This window comes from Trichechus manatus, unplaced genomic scaffold (genome assembly GCF_000243295.1).
Source record: "Trichechus manatus latirostris isolate Lorelei unplaced genomic scaffold, TriManLat1.0 scaffold00196, whole genome shotgun sequence".
In the NCBI taxonomy this organism is placed as follows: Eukaryota; Metazoa; Chordata; class Mammalia; order Sirenia; family Trichechidae; genus Trichechus; species Trichechus manatus.
Window position 1 is genome coordinate 4,149,707 of NW_004444132.1, and position 22,355 is coordinate 4,172,061.

The 22,355-nt window shown below is 36.3% G+C and overlaps 1 protein-coding gene across 1 annotated transcript in view; it reads right to left on the reverse strand.

Moving 5' to 3' along the window:
* Positions 1-22,355, reverse strand: part of MDGA2 (MAM domain containing glycosylphosphatidylinositol anchor 2) — a 560,321-nt gene that overhangs the window by 454,831 nt on the left and 83,135 nt on the right. Inside the window, exon 2 of the mRNA XM_004387883.3 lies at positions 5,906-6,075. The gene's annotated coding sequence lies outside the window, so the exon portion shown is untranslated. The remainder of the gene's footprint in view (positions 1-5,905; positions 6,076-22,355) is intronic.

Sequence of the window (22,355 nt, forward strand, 5' to 3'; positions counted from 1 at the left end):
TTAAGACTAAACAGACTTGAGAACCAATTTAGAAAACTCATCCTTACAATTTTGTTTCTCTAGAACCCCTTTTGGTACCAAATGTCTTAGGCTGGGTTCTCTAGAAAAGCAAAACCAGTTAAGTGTATAAATATATATATAGAGAGATTTATATCAAGAAAACAGCTCACACGATTGTACAGGCTAGATCATCCCAAGTCTATGGATCAGGGTAGAGGCCTCTCCTAATTTACACAGCCACAGAAGCTGGTGAGCCCAAGATCAGCATGTTGGAGAGCAGGGCTCCCGCTCACAGGCTGTGAAGGTTGACAAATTCCAAGATCGGCAGGCAAGACCACAAGGTTTCTCCTGATTCACTTAGCTGCAGGGGCTGGTGAACCCAAGACTGGCAGGTCAGAGAGCAGGGCTCCGCTCACAGGCTGTGAAGATTGATGAATCCCAAGTTCAGCAGATAAGCTGACAGCTCAAGTCCCAAGAACTGGAGGTAAGACGACAGGAGGCAGCCACAGGATCCAGACTGAACAAAAAGCCAGAACATCTGCTTATATTCAGATGCAGGCCACACCCCCAAGGAAACTCCCTTTCATCTGATTGGCTACTCACAGGATATTCAATCATGGGAGTAATCACATATAAACACTGAGAATCATAGCTCAGCCAAGTTGACACATAATCTTAACCATCACAAAGATTATCTCAAATATCTGGTTATCTTGTACATTCATACTTAAGAATTAATCATTGTAGAACTTATTGGAAGTTCTTTATCAAATGGTAGGATTCATTGTGAGCATATTAGTTGGGCTGTTTAACCACAGCACCCAATTTTCAGGATCTATCTATAGGCTTTATTTCTTAGTTTGGTCAGTTTTCCAAGAGAGGAATCTTTCAATCCCTTGCCTAGATGGAATAATACTGATCACCAACATGTCAGAGTCAAATATGAGAAGGGGCTGGGCTTACTATGTAAACTTTCACTTAATATCACTGGTTTAAGTACAGTACTATTGCCTCTTCTTTTAGATGACTTCAGGTTTCTTAGTTTAAACTTCTCTGGTTCAATATCTCACAAAAATAAATTTCTAGCCTTCTGGGGTTGACTGATAAGTCGGGAGAGGTTGGAGGATTTAGGCATTGGGCTGTGTGTAATGTAGAAGGGGATCTGGGTGTATAACTGCTACTTATATAGACTTTCAACTGATTTTTCCGTTTATGGATCAAATTACGCTCTCACTTTAAGAGGAAACTGATGCCTCCAGTAACTGAGATTTTTGGGGTTCTTTGGCGTAAGTTTTTATTTGAGCTTTATTTGGTATGCTAAGCAGTTGTCATTCCTTGTTCTGATTTTTTTTCTTCAAAATTGGTTTTGTGTCATCTCTTCTCCCATTCTCTTTATAATTGTGGATATTAAGTCTTTTCATTATTATGGTTGCTGTTTTATTCCATTACTATTGTTTTAGCACGGTTTCAGGGGGGAAACATGAAGGATGTATATGATTAAAACAGCAAGTTTAAACAGAACTATTTCTAAACATTTTGCTTAAATATATAGCAGTTTGTTTGTTTTTTTTTAAACACTCTCAGAAGCTATTTCCCACCAAAAGAAGAATTATAATTTACTAGCCTTTCATCAGAAATATTTGTATAATGATTGGATCAGATTTGGGGGAAAAATTAAATCTGTGTGATTATGAAGCCTACCAGACTATAAATATACATTGATCGTGGAATTATAATTCATAGAACTCTTGGAATGCTGCTTCTAAAAATTCTTAAAAATAAAATGATAGGCCTTATAAATTGAGGAATATATTTATGATAATAGTTTCTCAAAATACTAACACAGAGAAAACCATATTCTTGATTGAAATAGTAAAAAAAAATGCATTTGGTAGTTCTTTATAAAATCTGTGCTTGCCAATTTTTGTACTGTAAGAAATTTCATAAAATTATGTAGGAAGAAGTTGCTGATGCAGATGAATAAACATCCCCCAAAAGATCACAACGTTAAAAACAGTTCCACAAATATTTCAAAATATCTATTTAACAAAAATCACCTCATTTTACATAAGCAGCAAGGTCCTTTTCTGAAACTGAATTTCCTCATTAAAATAATGAGGGGTTAGCACTAAATGTTATTTTAGCTAGGTTTTTGTTCTTATGTCTAGAAACTTATGATCAGAACATGAGGTTTAATGAAAGATATACATTTTCACTATTATTAAAACTCTCCAAGACTACTGAGACAGTGGGGGCAGTTTCTAGAGACAGCCTACCACAACCTACCACAAGGGGTTCGAGGCGAAATTTTAACGTTATTCATTGGGATTTTTGTTAAATCCAACCCATAGTCTGCCTCAGTTTGGTGTTACAAATATAAGCCTTGCTGGAGATGTTTTTGTGTTTTATATTCCATGCTCATCCTATGTTCCAAGTTCTACCAATGTTGATGAAAGTCCCACATGTGGAACAAGTTTAGAATAAGAAGTAGAAATCTGCAGTGCAGCTGATGGATCTAAAACCATTGCTCCAAACAGAAAAATTGGTCCTATTGTTTTAGTATTTCCCAAAATAGTTAAAGCAAAAGCACCTGAATTAAATTGCTAACTTGTTTACGGTTTACAATAAATGAATATCTATTCAATCAGGCAGCAAACCATAACATCAAAGCCCAACTAGAGATGAATCTTAAGTACTATACTCCAAGTTTAGACATCAAGGTCGTCAAATTTAAACACAGCACAAATATGGTAGTCACTTTCTTATTATCAATGATAGAGCAGGTTGTAAATTATGAAGATTTATGTAGAGAAAACATCTAAACCTAAAAACTCTAGCCTTCAGTCAAAGCTATATTTGGAACACATGGATTCTTCATATAATTCTAGTTGTGTCTAGTGCACAGTGTTTTGATCAGCCAAAATATGTTTGAAACTTTAGTATCAAAAATAATTTATTTATTCAGAACCTTAAAGAATAGGCATAACTGCTTAAAGAGCATGTCTAGATCTCCATAAGAAAAATCTACTCTGGAACCGAAGGTAAGACATTCCTGGGATAGGCTATACTAAAGACGTAACATCTATTCAGAGTCTGGATTTTAACTTACATTATTGTCTCAGCTAAGATCATTTTTGACACCTGTCTAATAAAAGCTAGCCACAAAAATAGTACTGAACATAGTACTTCAATATGGCATGTATCACAATGACATTTCAATTAAATAAAACAAGATATTCGCCAAGTCCAGATTGTGTGGGCAAAATCCCAGTAGGGAGTCAAAGGAGAGGAAAGTAACAGATCTAGTGCCTTCAGGCATGGCTGCATGGAAGATAAATTAAGCCTTACAAGAGTAACATGGCTTGAGAAAACTGGAGGGAACAGTGATGGTGTTTCCAGCAGGGTGTACAATATGAACTAAGATACTGAGGCACAATGGAGTTTGAACTCTTGATGTCCAAGGAGGTACTGAGCAGACAGAAATCAAAGGATATAATGTAGAAGAGTACTAAAAAGGCTCTGTAGTAAGAGGAGGAAAAGAGAACATTAAAAAGTCTCTAAAAAGGGATTTCCTTCCTTTATATGGAAACCTGGCGGCATAGTGGTTAAGAGTTCAGGGGCTAACCAAAAGGTTGGCAGTCTGAAACCACCAAGCGCTCCTTGGAAACCCTAAGGGGCAGTTCTCCTCTGTCCTACAGGATTGCTATGAGTTGGAATTGACTCAATGGCAACAAGTTTGGTTTTCTGGTTTCTCCTTTATATATCTGATTTTAACACAGCAACATAATTTTTAAAAACTTATTAACAAATTTATTCTGGTAGCGCAAACCCTGGTAGTGTAGTGGTTAAGTGCTATGGCTACTAACCAAAGAGTCACCAGTTCAAATCCACCAGGTGCTCCTTGGAAACTCTATGGGGCAGTTCTACTCTGTCCTATAGGGTCGCTATGAGTCGGAATCGACTCGATGGCAATGGGGTGTTTTTTTTTTTTTAATTGTGGTAGCAATGCAGGTCACAATTGCTATGCAAAACATTCGGAGACTGTGTTCCAAACATTTTCAGATTTTGAAAAGATATTGCTAGTTGCTGTCAAGTCAATTCCAAATCATGGTTACAGCACACATACAATGTATTATGTATTACACTCAGCAGGATCTTTGGCTACACTATGTAATCAAACACATTATTTCTCGCACAAAATACATGATTATTCATACAAAGTGGAGTCAATAAAGACAATAAAATAGTTTGTATTAGTTCACAACAGGTTTTGCTTTCAAAAGTTACCAAAAACAAAACACAAAAACTAACAATAACTCAAAAAATAGCCTTTCAACTTTCAGAACATCGAAGACATGTATTTTAAAACTTCATGGACAAAACTAGAATAACTAGAGAAATAAGTATGTACTCTAGAAAGTTACATAATAGAAGTTATCATATTTAAAATTGAAATATGAACAAAATACTAAAAAATATAGAAAAATGGTGTATGTACTGGAAAATATTTGGTCAGGAGAAGGAAGGCCAGAGTCCATGCTGTGGCTGGCAAATGTACAGGATAAGGCCAATCTGTGCAACAGTAAAGATGGGGAGAGAGTGGCATAGACGATGAAGGTGCCTGAGTTACACCAGTGGTCATCTCTGGGGCTATAAAATGCCCCAGAGAAGGGGACACGGACTAACTCTTTCCCATCATTTCCAGAAAAAAAGTATGCATGTGAATGCAGAAGGCAAGTCACAAACACAGCCCTCTTGCCCACTTCCCAGTGGTCTAAATAAATAAGATTCAGCATTAAGGGCTGATAAATAGGCCATGTATAATTTCAAGCACCTTCCTAATTGTGCAACACTTGTCATGCATTGAAAGCAAAAAAGTTTCCTTCCGGTCCATTCCAACTCATGGTGAGGCCAGATGTATCAGAGAACTGTGTTCCATTGGGTTTTCAATGGCTGATTTCTCAGAAGCAGATTGCCAGGCCTTTCTTCCAAGATGAGTGCCTAACCATTTGTATCACACATGAACTTCATTGAAAGTAAAAGAAGAAGGAAAGTAGGTAGGAAGGCAGGAGCTCCTCACTTGATTACTAATGTCTGAACTACTTTAAGGAGGAAAAAAGTATTCTTACACTAGAGATTTAAAAAATAAAATGCAAAAAATTGAAAAAATATAGTAGAGTGATGGATAAATATGTGGAAAAGACCAGACTGACGGCAGGTTCTTGCTTTATTTTGGTATGGAAGGAAGTGAGGAGAACAAGAGAATTTTAATTATAAAAGTGGAGGGAAGGGTTTCAGCCAAAAACAAAAAGTAGGAAAATGAAATTAAGAGCAAAAATAAATCAACAAACACTTTACAGGTAGTATAACATTGCCTAAGATTGACTGATTGCTTTCTATTCAGGTGGATCAAAAACAGACTACCCACATATGTCTGTCATTCACAAGCTAATCCTTATAGATCCACTTATATGATGTAATTAAAATAAACATGAATAGCTGTATTTACACATAGGTAAAGTTAACACGTGTTACAGTATATACAGGATGACCCTTCATAAAAATCAAAAAAACAATTTTGTATTTATAGGCACTGTGAAAAGACTAACAATCATTGGTAGGATTATGGGTAATGTTTCTTTTTTGTTAACATGTTTCCAAAATGTTCTATAATGAACATTTATCATAAAAATTATGAAAATTTTTAATAAAGACTATTTCTTCAAGAAATGAATTGAATGAGCTCCCACTATATTATAAACTAAACAACTAAACAAAACTCTATTTTGGGGAATAAACCATAGTCTTTCTTAAAAGCTTTAACAACTAAACAATAGATCTGAAGTCGTAGGACAGAAGAAATCCACAGTAGAGTTAATCATAATTTTCTGGGAAATTTACTTACAGTAGACATCCACTCTGATTGACTTTATCGCTGGGGACCCCAAGCCATTCTCTGCTTTACAGTAATATCGGCCTCCTTGGTGTCGCTGAATATTTGTAATCCTCAAAGTCTCATTGAAGACACTGGAGTCTTGGAATCTGTCAGAGGCACTTCCTGCTGTTTTGGTCCACCTGATCTGAGCAAGCATCAACAAAGATTGTTACTTTAGGTTGGTTTTCCCACAGAAAAATCAAATTAAAAAATCAACTATACTTTTTAAGGGTTTGCTTTCAGGGCTGCTGCATTTCCACTCTAGCAAAATTACTGAAAATCAAACAAAACTATGCTTATACACACAACTGAATTATAAAATTTTAAATTTAATGTCATCATTGTATAGAGTATGTAACTCTAATTGCATAGAATTCATCAATAGCTTGACCAGTGTGGAGGGCAATACAACATAAAAGGAAGTTATATGTAGGTAGTACATTGGAAAGAAATACAGGTTAGTTTTTCCAAACCCTGCAAGGTACTTTTTACTTATTCAGTGCAGTTAGGCTCTCAATTTCTTTTCGGACATGCTATAATATTTTATTTTAAATTTCCCATTTGAATGGGACATGTTCGTCTATTACCATAATGACTTATTGAGATTGTGGATAATTTTACACACCTGGTTGTTAAAACGGGCTTTTTAAAATGTTTTTGCTTTAAAAAGCCCACAAATGACTGTCTGTTTTGATAATTAGAATTTACTTTACATCAATAATTATTCTCAAAAAAAGTCATACTTTTTCTAAGAGAAATTTCTATTAAACTGCCAAAACACTTTGAATATCTAAAACATTCCATTATAAACAATACCATTCTTTTAAACACAGCTGTGTACAACAGACTTCGTTTTTTCAGGCAATAAAGACTGGCATTCAACTCAAATTTTGTGTATTTTAGTTTATAAAATCTGAATAAAAACCACATGATGGTACTTTAATGTGATACAAAATAGGGAGAAAACAGGCTTTGGTTGTATTTTTCTCCCATTCCTACTGCATAATATATTTTTATTTGCTTTTTTAAAAAAATATTATTTTTAGGTTGAGGAATGGGTGGCAGAAATCCTCTGTTCAAACACATACGGAGAAGTATGGAAAAATGAAATTAAACACTGAACCTCAAAACTGAAATCCTGTAATATTGCTGTAATTTACATCTATTGTCAGAGTATTAGTTTAACTAAAACGTGTGGGCTAATTCCACTAAAATATTTTAAAGAGTCCTCCACATCATCAAAATATCAGTATGTATACACAAACGTTTTCCCCTTAATTATATACAAAAATGAATAACAAATATTAGTTCAACGCCTTTTATGTGCATGGAATATACCACAATGTGGCATGATTCCCAACCTCAATCAGTTTATAAACTGACTGCTAATATGCCCATGAAAAAGAAAAAGTGTAATAAGGGTGCTGTTTTGATAAGTAATACTGCCATGAATAAATCCAGAATGCTATGTTCATTTAAATTTCAAGATCTACAGGTAAACAAAGAGATTTATGTAAAAAATTACATATATTTGTTCTTGTATAAACACCAAAAACCAAATCAGTTGCAGTTAAATTGATTACAACTCATGGCAACCCCACGTGTTGCAGAGTAAAACTGCACTCCATGATGGGTTTTTGTTGTTGTCGTAGTTGACAATATAAAAGCTGAACACATATCAATCGAACCATTTCTACATATACAATTCAGTGACATTAATTACATTTTTCAAGTTGTGCAACCATTCTCATACTCCTTTTCGGAGTTGTTCCTCCCCTGTTAACATAAACTCATTGCCCACAAATGTTCCTATCTAATCTTCTGAATTGCTGTTGTCACTTAGATACCCCATAGATAGTTTTTAAAAGAACATAATGCTCAAGGCAGATATTTTTTATTAGTTAAGCTAAACTACTGTTTGGTTTTAAGAAGACTTCAGGGGATGTGTTTGGTTTAAGGTTTAAAGATTATATCAGGGCAATAGTTTTAGGAGTTCATCCAGCCTCTATGGCTCCAGAAAGTCTGAAGTGCATGAGAATTTGAAATTCTGTTCTACATTTTGCCCCCTTTGATCAAGAGTCCACTACAGAATCTTTGATCAAAATGTTCAGTAATGGTAGCCAGGTACCATCCGGTTCTTCTGGTCTCATGGCAACGGGGACAGCTGTTCATGGAGGCAATTACTCACACATTCCATAGCCTCCTCCTATTCCTGACTCTCTTTCTTCTTCTGTTGCTCCTGGTGAATACAGACAAACTTATGCCTTGGATGGCAGCATGTAAGCTTTTAAGACCCTAAGCACTACACAACAAACTAGGAAGTAGAATGGCTGTGATCTTCAGAAGTAGATTGCCAGGCCTTTATTCTGACGCACCTCTGGATGGGTTTGAACCACCAAACTTGTGGTTAGTAGTAGAGCAATTAACCATTTGCTACTTATATAAAACATACATACATATATATATATATATCTTGTTCCTTGTACAGAGAGATGTTAATTCTCTCAGATAATAGCTGTATCTCACATATAAGATATAAATCAAATATGAATCTAATTAAAATACATGTTTTCTTTGAATTTCACAATGTAATGCTAAAGTTGATTTGGAAAAAATATTTCAGAATATAAGAATTAATTTCCGGATAAGAAGAGTTATGGGACTAGACTAGCTCTTTCAGATATTGAAAAATATTAAGATAAAATGATTAAGTTATATAATACTGGTACAGTACTAAAAATGATCTAGAGAGAGAGAGAACAAACTATGGTATAGATGGGCATTATCAGACTTTTTGGTTTTAGAACACCTTACTGTTCTGAAAAGTTCTTGTTGTGTTGTTGTTAGGTGTCATCCAGTTGGTTCCAACTCATAGCGACGCTACGTACAACAGAATGAAACACTGCCCAGTCCTGTGCCATCCTCACAATCTCTGCTATGCTTGAGCCCTTTGTTGCAGCCACTGTGTCAATTCATCTCATTGAAGATCTTCCTCTTTTTCATTGATCATCTACTTTACCAAGCATGATGTCTTTCTCCACAGACTGGTCCCTCCTGATAACATGTCCAAAGTATATGAGACAAAGTTTTGCCATCATTGCTTCTAAGGAGCATTCTGGCTGTACTTCTTCCAAGACAGATTTGTTCATTCTTCTGGCAGTTCCTGGTATACTCAATATTCTTCACCAACATCATAATTCAAAGTCATTAATTCTTCTACAGTCTTCCTTATTCATTGACCAGCTTTTGCATGCATATGAGGCAACTGAAAACACCATGGCTTGGGGCAGGCACACCTTAGTCCTTAAAGTGACATCTTTGATTTTTAACACTTTAAAGAGGTCTTTTGCAGCAGATTTGTCCAATGCAAGTTACTGAGGGCCCCAAATAGTTCTTGTTTATGTGGATTGTATTTATTTCTAATTATTAAAAAAAAAAAAAAAAAAAAAACACTTTGCTGTAAAACAAAAAGAACAATCAAACAAAAAGTTTGCCATGTGGCAGATACCCACTCTTTGGCTGCTCACCTAAAGGTTGATGGTTTGAACCCACCCAGCGAACCTACCCAGCAGCTCTTCAGGCATGTAAAGATTACTGTTGTTGGGTGCTGTCCAGTCAACTCCAACCCATAGTGATCCCATGCGACAGAGTAGAACTGCCCCATATGGTTTTCTTGGCTATAATCTTATGAAAGTAGCTTGCTAGATCTTTCTCGTGCAGAGCCGTTGGGTGAGTGTAAACCACCGAACTCTGGGTTAGCAGCTAAACTACTTACCTGTTGTGCCACCAGGGCTCAGCCAAGAAAGCCATATACAACAGTTCTACTGTGTAACACAAAAGGTCACCATAATTACATTACAAATTAAAACTGAGATAACATTAAACTGTGTATTACTAACTCATTTTAAAATCACATTAATAAGCTCATATTATACTGCAGTATGGTGGATCACTTTTGTGTGGCCTTTCTAGCCACGATCTTGTAACTCCCACCCAAGTGACTGGGCGGGACTGTGTGATAGGGTTATTGTGGCCTACCAAAGGGATTGGTCAGTTTTGCCATCCCTCTGGGTTTGAAATGAGCCATTTCAGAGGCAGGAAAGAGACGATACCACCACTACCACCAAAGGAGAACAGCCAGGAGCCCACCACCATCCAGGAAGGAGATACCAGCAGGAGAGACCCACAGGAAGACAGCACAGTGGGCTTCTCCACTGGGAAAGCTAAGTGAGAAAGCTGAGTGCCTCTGGGCAGAGACTGAGGGACAGGGAGAGGTGTACCTGTGAGCACAGCTGGGAAGAGGCTGTCCTGAGGGAAGAACTGTATCCTTGAGTGTTGCTGAGCCTAAAATGTAATCTGTTAATTCCTTAATAAACCCAATAATTGTGAGTATAGTCTATGAGTTCTGTATGGCCATTGTAATGAATGAATTACAGAGAAGTAGAGAGTGTCATGGGAGGGATAGTTGGTGTCAGAATTGGTAAAAATGGTGGAGAGAGGAAGCATGTCTGACCACCGCCTCATGGGAATCAGCCTTGGGCTGTTGATCTTGAGTCTCCTTCTCCCTTGGGAAGGTAGAGGAGGTCAGACACCGCCCCCACACCATTTTTACAGATAGTAAAATAAGTAACATATTTAATCAAAGAACTGTATTTTTCAAAACAAAAATAACTTGGGAAAAAGAGTGGCATTGCTTTATAGTTTTGCAAAATGTCTGGCTTAATTGAAAAGAGCTAGCTGGGTTATTATATCTCCTGCATGCAATCTGTTTCAATATTTTGCTTTGATTGAAACATACTAAGAAAATCTGGCTTTTGCACATATATTTAGTTGGAAAGGGAGCAGTATTTTAATAGCCTTTTTGGATAATTGTATATATTCTTCTCTGACATCATTAAAACAGAATAAGTGGCAGTTTCTTAATGATTTGCTTGTAAAGTGGAGTCTGCAACCATATCAGTAAAGTTTTTCTCCTCTGTTACATTAAAATCCATTGCTCTGTCTTACACTTTGATCTTTTACTTGCGTATGATTCTATAACATCATGCACTAGTCATTTGGAAAATATAAGTTCATTGAGTTTTGCAGATCTTCTAAATCTTGACACTTTTCATTATACAATATTTAAAATAAAGTCTCATTGGTTAATATTGTCACCACTTCAGAAGAGTCTTTAAGTATTGAGAAGCTGTCAAGCTTATGTTGGTAGATTTTTTCAAAATTCTAATTTTCTTTTTAAAATGTGGATTTAATTATTGCAACAAACACAAGTTATTTTCTTTGAGGTGACAAGCTTCTTTTGTTTTTTTGTAAAAATATTTGCCAAATACTAAAGTCTGAATAACTATCATTTCTCTGACAATCATCCTTCTAAGTAAAAAACAGTGCTCTCTGAAGAAAGCGATGACTTGAGAACACAACTCAGTCACACCAGTCCTTTCCTTTGAAACAGTCATTTTACTTCAGGATGCAGCAAAAGTGCACTTTATGAGCACTTCCTATTTTGTCACACAAAATATTAAAAATATAGTATTCATGGTTCAAGATATTAAAAAATTGATAATCATTATTGACTCATCGAGGACATTCTTAAGTGACATTGTTTTTTTAATGTGCTTGTATATAATGAGTGCATGGTGGTAAAGAATAGAATGACATTAAGATTTACAATTTCATACAGGGGCATGTCTAAAACAAAAGGAGAAAAGGATTGTTTAATAAATGATGTTGGGGCAACTGACTATATATCTGTAAAGGAAAACAAAGCTGAATTTCTACTTTATTCTTCATACCAAAATAAATTCCAGATACATCAAAGATTTAAGTGTATAAAATCAAATCCATAACTGTTCTACAAATAATTATGAGAAAATTTATTTTGTTTTATTGAAATGAGCAAGTGTTTAATACAAAGCTCAAAAATCATAAAAGGAAAACTTTGATTAATATGCTACTCTTTTTTAATTATGTGAAAATATAAGTAATATAAGAATTCAGGGTTAGTTTCTGTAAAGTAGACATTATATGGTGTAGTAAAGGATGAATAAGCTAATAAATATAACAGGAAATTTAGGGAAAAAATAAAAACACATGGGCATTATGTATATAAAAAGATGCTTAATCTCTCTCTGTTTTTTTTTTAATATAAATAAAACCTTAAGGAATCTAATTTCATCTATTCAATAGTCACAAATACAGATATCTTGTGCTGTTGATGTTTTATAGTCGAGATTGGAAGGAAATTGGTACAGTCTCCCTTTCTAGAAGATAATATTGCAAATTACGTCAGAAACAGAAACAAACTCACACTTTGATTTAGCAATCACCTGGTTAAAAGTTAGCTTACTAACATACTGGCATAGAAATACAGAATAATGAGCCTGCTGTGAGTATAATAGTACAGCACTATTTTTAAACAAAACCAAAAAACCACACCCACTGCCATCAAGTCAACTCTGACTTACAGTGACTATAGGACAGAGCAGAACTGCCCCATACGGTTTCCAAGGAGCAGCCGGTTGATTCAAACTGCAGACCTTTTGTTTAGCAGCTGAGCTCTTAACCACTGTGCCACCAGGGCTCCAATTTAAATATTACATTCTATGGTGGTTACAATTTGATTTACTCAAATAGGATGTACCCATTCAAATAATTAAAATTAAAAAATGTATTATTAAGCTAAAAAAGGAAAGGACAGAAGATAATGTTCCCAACTGCATAAAAAAAAAGTGTGTGTGTTTGCATGTGTACGTAACAACTAATGTTTATTAGAATTAGAGATGGATCTATAAAAAACAACATTAACTCCATGAGTTAGTAAGAAAAAGGGGTTAATGAAGTCTTTTCTTTTTTCATTTTACATCTTAGTTATATTTAATTTATTTTAGCATGAGTAAAGATTGTGTTTGCTATAAATGAGTAAAGAAAAGAAATAAAAAATTCTCTAGTGAAACATAAAGAAATAGGGGAAGTCGAAAATGAAAGTTGAGAAGTAGGAAAATAATCAATAATAAAATGTTTTTTTAATTAGTTTTTCTCTATTAAAAAAAAAAGAAAAGGAAAGGAAATATTCCTGAGCTGATGAAAGACGTAAGTCTGCTCACTGAAAGGGCTTACCAAGTTATAGACCTATTTGTTGAGAAAAGAAACCTCCAAACATACTCTGATGAAACTTGTGACCTCAAAGTCTACAAAGAAAACTGTATGGGCTTCCATGTAGAGGAACAAACTATTGTACTGTGTCGGACCCTGCTCCATCCCTCGTGTTGGCTCTACCCTTCGTCCATAGTTAGAGAGCCCCATATTATTAACCAGGCACATAGCCACCCAGGATAAAAAACATTTCCCAGCCTCCCGCTCAGTTAAGCTCTCGCAGGTGTTTTAAGCAGAAATGTCTTTATAGGCAAGCAATAATCTCCATTTTGCTATTCCTTCCTACTGACTTCCATCTTGAGCCAGGAGCTAATTTGCAATGGAAATTAAGAACAGAGAAGCTGAATCCCTTACACCATGGAGTTGTATGTTACCTGACATGAATTATATATAGCCTTGGGCTTCTACGCAGGAGAGAAATAAAATTTTATTTTATTTACATCACTCTCCCTTCAGGTTCTCTGTTACTAATAAAAATCAAAAAAACAAACTCGTTGCCGTCAAGCTGATTTCGCCTCATACCGACCCGACAGGACAGAGTAGAACTGCCTCATAGGCTTTCCAAGGAGTGGCTGGTAGAGTCAAACTGCTGACCTTTTGGTTAGCAGCCATAGCTCTTAACCACTGCACCACCAGGGCTCCCTTTTACTAATAGACATATCTAACTCAACTGTTACAAATGTAGTGGGCTGGGAGGGAACTAGTCTTCAGGCTTCTCAAGTCCAACACTGTAAGCTATAAGACTGTGGAATAGTATCCACATTTGCTGAAAAAAAGGGGGTCTGTATCCCAATATTGGATACTCAGTCAAGATCTCATTCAGCTTAGTGTGAAAAATATTTGATGATATAAAAACACTCAGTAACCTCAGTATTAAGATAACAATATCTGAGAAAAATTATTGAAACAATATTCTAATCATCTAACATATAAACCAGATCAGAAGCCTTAGGTTTGAAGACATAGAAAAGGATAGTGTAGTAAGCTGTTAACAATAATATATGTTCATTTAATAGATAAGCAAGCTTTGCCTGGGGAATATATAGAGATTCTTAAAACCAAAAGGACGTAGAATACAGGGATTTGTAATAACGCAGCAAAACCTAGGAGTTTGGGGGTGGGAGCAGAGGCACAAAAGGGAGGTAAAACTTTTATGTCTTGTGAGAATAGAAGTAAGTCATTCTAAAATCTGAAACTTTGAGAAAGTTGGAAGTGGAAACAGTGTGTCTCTGTGAGATAAACAGCACACGTCTTGTTTACAAGTACCAGTAGAATCATACATGGCTGATTAAAATAATGAAAAAGGCACAATTCCATTAATGGAAGGGATGTAAGATAAAGAGCAAATAGAACAGAAACTTGATGAAATGAGCAAAACTAAAGTAAAGGTAAAAGAAAACTATATAATTTTAAATAAACACTAAATAATAGCTATAGAGCAAGATGGAAATAGTTTTCTCAGTTATAGACAAAATGTGAATAGATTTTGTTTGCCTAGTCAGAGTCTGCTAGACTGGAAGCAGAAGTAAAAACAGCTTACATGTTGTTTACAAAGAAGCAGAAAGAGGAGAAGAAGAGGTGAAGGAGGAGAGGAGGAAGGAAGGAGAGGAGAAAAAAATATTTAAAACAAGGTAACAATAAAAGATTGGAAACCAAGATTGGAAGGGAAGGTATAGACAAACTTGTAAAGGCATATGCAAACTAAAATCAAACAACCAATCCATCAATCAAGAGAAAGAATATTCATATATACTAAGTTTTAATTCATAAGATGAAATCTGCAGTTGAGAACACTAAGCAGGGAAAGCCATCACTTTATGTATTGATAAAGGTTACAGACTATAACAAAAATATCTTGGCATTAGTTGGTATGCAGTAAAGTACGGACCAGTTAAAAACATAAAGCCAACAAATTTAGAAATGAAAGAACTTCAGAAACATGCAATTACTGTGGGAAATTCCAGTGCACCTCTCTGAGAATTAGGCCGTTCTAGATAATTCTTTTTCTATCAAGTAAAAAACAAGACAAGGAGAAACAGAAAAATATGAACAACATATATAACTAATAAACACATAGAAAGACTTCCATACATAGAATAATAGTTTTTTTATATGTCCATTAAATATTTACAAAAAATCAATCATGAAAGAAATCCTTAATTAACTAAAAACAGAGATAATAGGCCACATTATCTCCACTTAATTCAGTATAGTTATAAATAAATAATCAAAAGATGACTAAAACAGATTAACGCCTGGAAATCAAATAGTTTTTCAAAGAGAAAAGTGAAAAGAAAATTGTTAACAATCTAGATCTAGAAATCAATGAATAGAAGACCATTTCATACTAAAAATCTATGAATACATTGAAAGGAGTGCAGAGGAAAACATGTCTGAAGTACCTTTTATATTAAAAAATGATTAAATACATATGTAAGTAAACAATATAATTAAGCACTCAATTTATTTTAATTTAAGGTAGGTTACTGGGTTCTAACCCTAAAATACTGATTGTTAACCATTGCAAACAGAATCAATTCATCTTTATTATTAATTTCTTCCCCTGTAGATTCTTATGTGCTGGTCTAGCATAGATGTGCAGAATGGCACTGGAGAAACAATCAAACAGACAGTGAGTACTACAGACAGACTTCATGGATAATTAAATACTGTATTCCCCAGCACCTAGTTGAGATAATCTATATACATTTGTGGAATGAAAATATGGAACTTGAGCTGAAACTTAAGGGGTTGGTATATACAACGGTAAGGATAGGCTCAGCTGTAAGCAAAAGAGACAAATTAACAATGACTTGTATAAGATGAAAATTATATTGTTGAGTGAAAGTGTGGAGTGAGGCTGGCCAGCCCTCAGAAACTCAGATTCTGTGGTGGTTTCTTCCCTAAGGTGCACTGCTTAAGCTCAAGGTCCAAAATGGCAGCTATATATCTAGTCCTCACATCCCATTCTTGGCCAAAGGAAGAAGGAAGAGGCAAAAAGTGCTAGCTAGCTATCTCTTACGGAAGGTTCTGGAAACTACTTCATGACACTTTTGCTTACATTACATTGGCCACCACGTAGCTATGTCCATATTCCTAGCTCCAAAAAACGTTTGGAAATTTACTCTTTACTCTGAATAGCACCTCCATCCCAGCCTCCTGCTCATATCTAATGGTTCAATAACTATAGAAAAAGAGAAGAATGGACATTTGGGAAAACTACTAGCCCCACAGTGGGAATAAAATGTTTCCAATTTTCAGATATTCTATTTTATTAAATATGATCGTGACAGCAATATAACCAAGCAAGAGTCTGGTTCCCCGACCTGCCGACCTTGGGTTAGTCAGCCCCTGCAGCTACGTGAATCAGGAGAAACCTTGCAGTCTTGTCTGCTGATCTTCGAATTCATTGACCTTCACAGCCTGTGAGCGGGAGCCCCTCTCCGACCTGCCGACCTTGGGTTCACCAGCTTCTGCGGCTACATGAACTGGGAGAGGCCTCTACCCGGATCTGTGGACTTGGGACGTTTTAGCCTCTACAATTGCGTGAGCTATTTCTTTGATATAAATCTCTTTCTATATATATTTATACGCTTTACTGGTTTTGCTTCTCTAGAGAACCCAGACTAAAACATTTGGTACCGAGAGTGGTTCTAGAGAAACAAAATCGTAAGGATGAGTTTCTAAATTGGTTCTCAAGTCTGGTTAGTCTTAAAGATGTTGATGACTCTGCTTCCAGCAGTAAAAAATGCACTGCTAGCCCATGGAGTGAGGTGGCGATACAAACATGCAAAATATCACCACCAGTAGATCAGGTATTGGTGAAAGGCAAGCCTCTGTGTGAACACATGTGTGATATCTTTCTACAGCTTTGTCAGAATGAGAAGTATAGGGAAGCTGGTTGGTTGGTCCTACTTAGGCTAGACAAACTGGTAAAAGAAAGAGATGTGCTCAGGGCTTCAGAGTCAAAGCTCAGGGCTTCAAAGTCAAAGCTCAAGTGCCGCATAAGTGACCTCAAGGCTTCCACTTGTGCTTTGAAGAAAAAGCCTTAATTCTTGTAGTAACAGAGCTGAAATTGCTGAAAGCCAAACCCAGGCTCTTATTGTAAGAGTGGCTGAATTACAATGTCAGCTCAACTGCCAGCATAGAGAGGTGTCTGAAATTAAACTAATAGCATTGATTGGGAAGAAATGGGATCCCAAAACTTGGGATGCAGACATATGGGCAGATATCAGGGAGCTGGAGACACTGAGGCCCTAATTCTTTTCAATCACTCCTGTCACATTACCTTCCATCTCCCAATCTGCACCTATGGCCTCATGGGGAGTTCCTTATGATCAGTTGACTGAGGAAAAGAAAACTTGTGCCTGGTTTACAGATGGTTCTGCGCGATATGCAGGCGCCACTCAAAGTGGACAGCAGCAGCACTACAACCCCTTTCTGGGACCTCCTTGAAGGACAGTGGTGAAGGGAAATCCTCTCAATGGGCAGAACTTTGAGCAGTGCACCTGGTTGTTCACTTTGCTTGGAAGGAGAAATGACCAAATGTGTGATTATATACTAATTCATGGGCTGTGACCAATGGTTTGGCTGGATAGTCAAGGAATTGGAAGGTACATGATTGGAAAATTGGAGACAAGGATTTATGGGGAAAAGGTATGTGGATAGACCTCTCTGAATGTGCCAAAGAAGTGAAGATATTTGTGTCTCATGTGAATGCTCACCAAAGGGGGACCTCATACCATCAAGAAAGCAGTGCCAAGAGCAAAGCACGTGCTTTGGAACGGTGTCCCTGGGCCGAGAAGCTCCTATTCTGGGGGAACACTAATGAGAAGTCCAAGAGAGAGAGAAAGCCTTCCCCTGGAGCTGACACCCTGAATGTGGACTTTTAGCCTACTTTACTGTAAGGAAATAAACTTCTCTTTGTTAAAACCATCCACTTGTGGTATTTCTGTTATAGCAGCACTAGATAACTAAGACAATGGGATTATATTTTGAACATGGGTGGCTGAAGTTAGTGGAGAACACCAAATGATACCATTCCAGTGTCAAATTTTCAAAGAGCTATTAAATTATTATTAGCAGTATTAAACAAGACAAAAATAAACTTCAATAATGGAAAAAATAAATTTATAAAGATAAATTTATTCAAAAGAATTGGTGATATTTGGAGAAACAACATAATAATAAAAACAAAAGCATAAGTGACATAAGCTATGAATTAGTTTAAAAAACTAAAAAGGTCTGTGTATGTGTGTGTGTATGTGTGTTTGTATAGGAGTCTTTGTGGCAAAATGGTTAAAAGCTTGGCTGTTAACCAGAAGATTAGTGGTTTGAACCCACCCAGCAGTTCTCCAGGACAAAGACCTAGTGATCTGCTTCTATAAAGATTATAGCCAAGAAAATCCCATGAGGTTGTTCTATTCTGTCACATGGGGTCGCTTGGAGTTGGAATCGACTCAGTGACAACCCACAACAACATATATAACATTATATTACTCAGTCTATAAGATAATACTTAAAATTTATATAGGTTAACGGACCTCTTGCAACAAGTGCCAGATTAGACAACCACAGATAGAGTATACAGTTCAATGGTTAAGAGCATGGGCTCTGAAAGAAGATTACCTAGGTTTATAGTTCAACTTTACCCTGTCCCCACAGGTGGTCACTTAAATGCCTTATGTCTCATTTTCTAATCTGCAAGATAGAACAAATACCAGACTATCTCCTAGAATTATTATGAGGATTGGATGAAAAAATTCCCATGATATGCTTGATATCTGCTAACACTCAATAATTGATAGGCATTAATACTATTTAATTGCTATCAAACTTTATACATTTTGAACTAGACCTTCAGACTCATTGCATTACTGGGCAAAAAGCTTTGGAGTTGGAAGAAATGTGGAGGGATGTGTTGTGGATTGAATTGTGTCGCCCAAAAATACGTGTCAACTTGGGTAAGCCATGATTCCCAGTACAGTGTAGTTGTCCTCCATTTTGTGATTGTAATTTTATGTTAAAGAGGATTAGGGTGGGATTGTAACACCCTTACTAAGGTCACATCCCTGATCCAATGTAAAAGGAGTTTCCCTGGAGTGTGGCCTGTACCACCTTTTATCTTACAAGAGATAAAAGGAAAGGAAAGCAAGCAGAGGGGGGGATCTCATACCACCAAGAAAGCAACGTCAGTAGCAGAGTGCGTCCTTTGGATCCGAGGTTCCTGTGCAGAGAATCTCCTAGTCCAGGAGAAGACTGGTGATGGTGAGGACCTCCCTCCAGAGCCAACAGAAAGAGAAAGCCTTCCTTCCCCTGGATCTAACGCCCTGAATTTGGACTTCTAGACTACTAGATTGTGAGAAAATAAATTTCTCTTTGTTAAAGCCATCGACTTATGGTATTTCTGTTAGAGCAATACTAAATGACTAAGACAGAATTCTTTGAGAAAATTTGGGTCAATAAAAAAAATGAAGCTGTGTTAGCTCTAGCTTCACCACTTCTTTTAAAAAAGCCAGTGGGGTCATCATTGGGGGATTATAACTGATACCTAGAACTCCACACTTTGCATTTTCTTTGATTCTGTGATTCTATGCACTTATAAGGTTTTCTGTATTCTTTTAGCCATACAATGATACTGAAACAAAATATGAATATGCAGTTACTTAGCAGATATTTTTGATCATATTGTAGTTATAGCCAATTAAATTCATTTCCATAAACCGAGTTTTTTTTTGTTTGTATTATATCACACCCTATTCCATTGTTTTGTTTCATAAATTGTACTCTGTTTTACCATCTACACAGATTGTCAGTTGTCACTCAATGCCATTCTTCCCTTAATTAAACAATCCTCAAGTTTATTCTGGTTTTAATGGAGCCTGGTGGCACAGTGGTTAACAGCTTGGCTGCTAACCAAAAGGTCGACAGTTTGAATCCACCAGCTGCTCTTTGGAAACCCTATAGGCAGTCCTATTTTGTCCTATAGGGTCGCTATGAGTCAGACTGACAAGAAGTTTGGTTTTGGGTTTAAGTTAAAAGATTGTCTTAGCTTCTGGTGCAGTTAGATGTAGCCGTGTAACTAAGCGCTAGCAATGACATGTAAGCACAAGCGTTAGGTGGGCTTTCTGGAGAAACTCTTTAAAGAAAGGCCATGAGCTCATTTTCCTCTTCCCTCCTTGCTTGCTGACATTCAAATGTAGTATCTGGGGTTTCGGGATGCATGATAGATGGTGGGTAAATCCCAGGTAGAAGTCATGCACTAAAGACGGGTACCTGCTGACACCATGAAATCACCATTTTACCTCAATATTTCCTACATCCAGATTTCTTTTCTGTGAGAAAGAATGACCATCTTGGTAAAGTTATTATTTCTGTATTCAGTAATTAGCAGCAAAACAAAATTTGTTCTGAGAAAATAATAACTTAAGCAAAATATAAGAAATAAATGCTTAACATCTTCTGATTCCATAAGTAAAGGATCTGCTCTGTTTTTCAAATGCAAAATAATATGAAAGCAATGCCGTGGGGAAATAATCAGAAGTACCCAAATAAATAAAGGAAATTGCAGCTTTGGAAATGCTATATTTAAAGCAGCTAAAAAATTTGAGCAGCAGCTCATGAGAGAAAGGAACAAACTATTGGTTTAAAAAAAAAATCATTAAATTGGGCCTTTAATAGTTTATAATAGAATGGCACAACTTAATCATCAATATGACATTTTTATGAAGGGGAAGGCACTGTAATGACATACAGTATATTCCAAACTTATTTTATTTTATTTTTTTGTAATTTGAGTGATTAAACATAGGAGGGTAGTCAAATTTCAATGTACTGTTTCTTGTAGAATTTTAGGTTTCCCTGATTTAAATTTTAGCATTTTTATACTTAATTATCAATATTGATTTTACCACAAATTTTGCAATTTAAGGCTTTTTTTTTTAACTGTTACTCCTAAACAGCCTTTCCATCTTCTCCCTTATGGGTTTCTTATGGGAATTTTTTCACCGTCACTTTCAATCTTGTTGAAAGCAAAGCAGTAATTTATTTAATCTTTTACAACAAAATATAATCTGAATTAACAGTATTGCAGATACTGCAAAGTATTAGAAATGTAATAAAAAATAAATTGTTCCACTCACTTCAAGACATTACTCTACTACAGCAGTATTTACAATTAGACATAAGATAGTCACATGAACCCCTGCCACTTAAGGGAGGAAAACAAACAAACAAACAAACCACTAGCACAGCAACAGAAAACTGGGATTGTCTTGAGGCCTATAGACTTGACAGAGATGTTTGTAATTATGGGAGTTCCTGGGTGATACAAACGGTAACAGAGAGGTTGGCGGTTCAAACTCACCCAGAGGCACTTCAGAAGAAAAGCCTGCAGAACTGCTCCTAAAAGTTCACAACCATGAAAACCATATGGAGCGCACTATGACATATTTACTGCAACATATGGGGTCACCATGAGTTGAAACTGACCGATTAGTATTCTCCTAACAGATAAATACAGAGGAAGTACAACAAGAATGCTCCTTAGAAGCAAGAATGGTGAGACTTCATCTCACGTATTTTGGATATGTTATCAGAAGGGACCAGTCTCTGGAGAAGGACATCATGTTTGGTAAAGTAGACAGTCAATGAAAAAGAGGAAGATCCTCAGTGAGATGGACTGACACAGTGGCTTCAACAATGGGCTCAAACATAGCAGTGCTTTGTATAGGGTCAGTATGAGTCAGAATCGACTCAACCTAAAAACAACAACAAATCTTCAAATTGATAGGCTGTAAACCTCCAAATATAAGTCTTCAGTAGCAAGTTAGAGATTCTGATATTTTTCTAGATGTAATAAAGACCTAAATGGTCTTGGGTGTAAACCCCATTGTGGTCAAGTCAGTTCTGACTCATGGCGACCCTGTAGGACAGAGTAAAACTGCCCCATAGAGTTTCCAAGGAGCAGCTGGTGGATTTGAACTGCAGACCTTTTGGTTAGCATTCCAGCTCTTAACCACTGCACCACCAGGGCTCCAGGTCTTGGGAGGTATGGAACCGGAAATTTCCCCATATAACTACCTACCACATATGGTCATGGGATAGGGTTCATTAGTCATTCAACATCAATTTCGATGACTTCTTACTACGATCTGCGATGCCTTTTTTTTTTTTTTATATATATTTTATTGTACTTCAGGTGAAGGCTTACAGAACAAATAGTTTCTCATGAAACAGTAGTACACACGTTGTTTTATGACATTGGTTA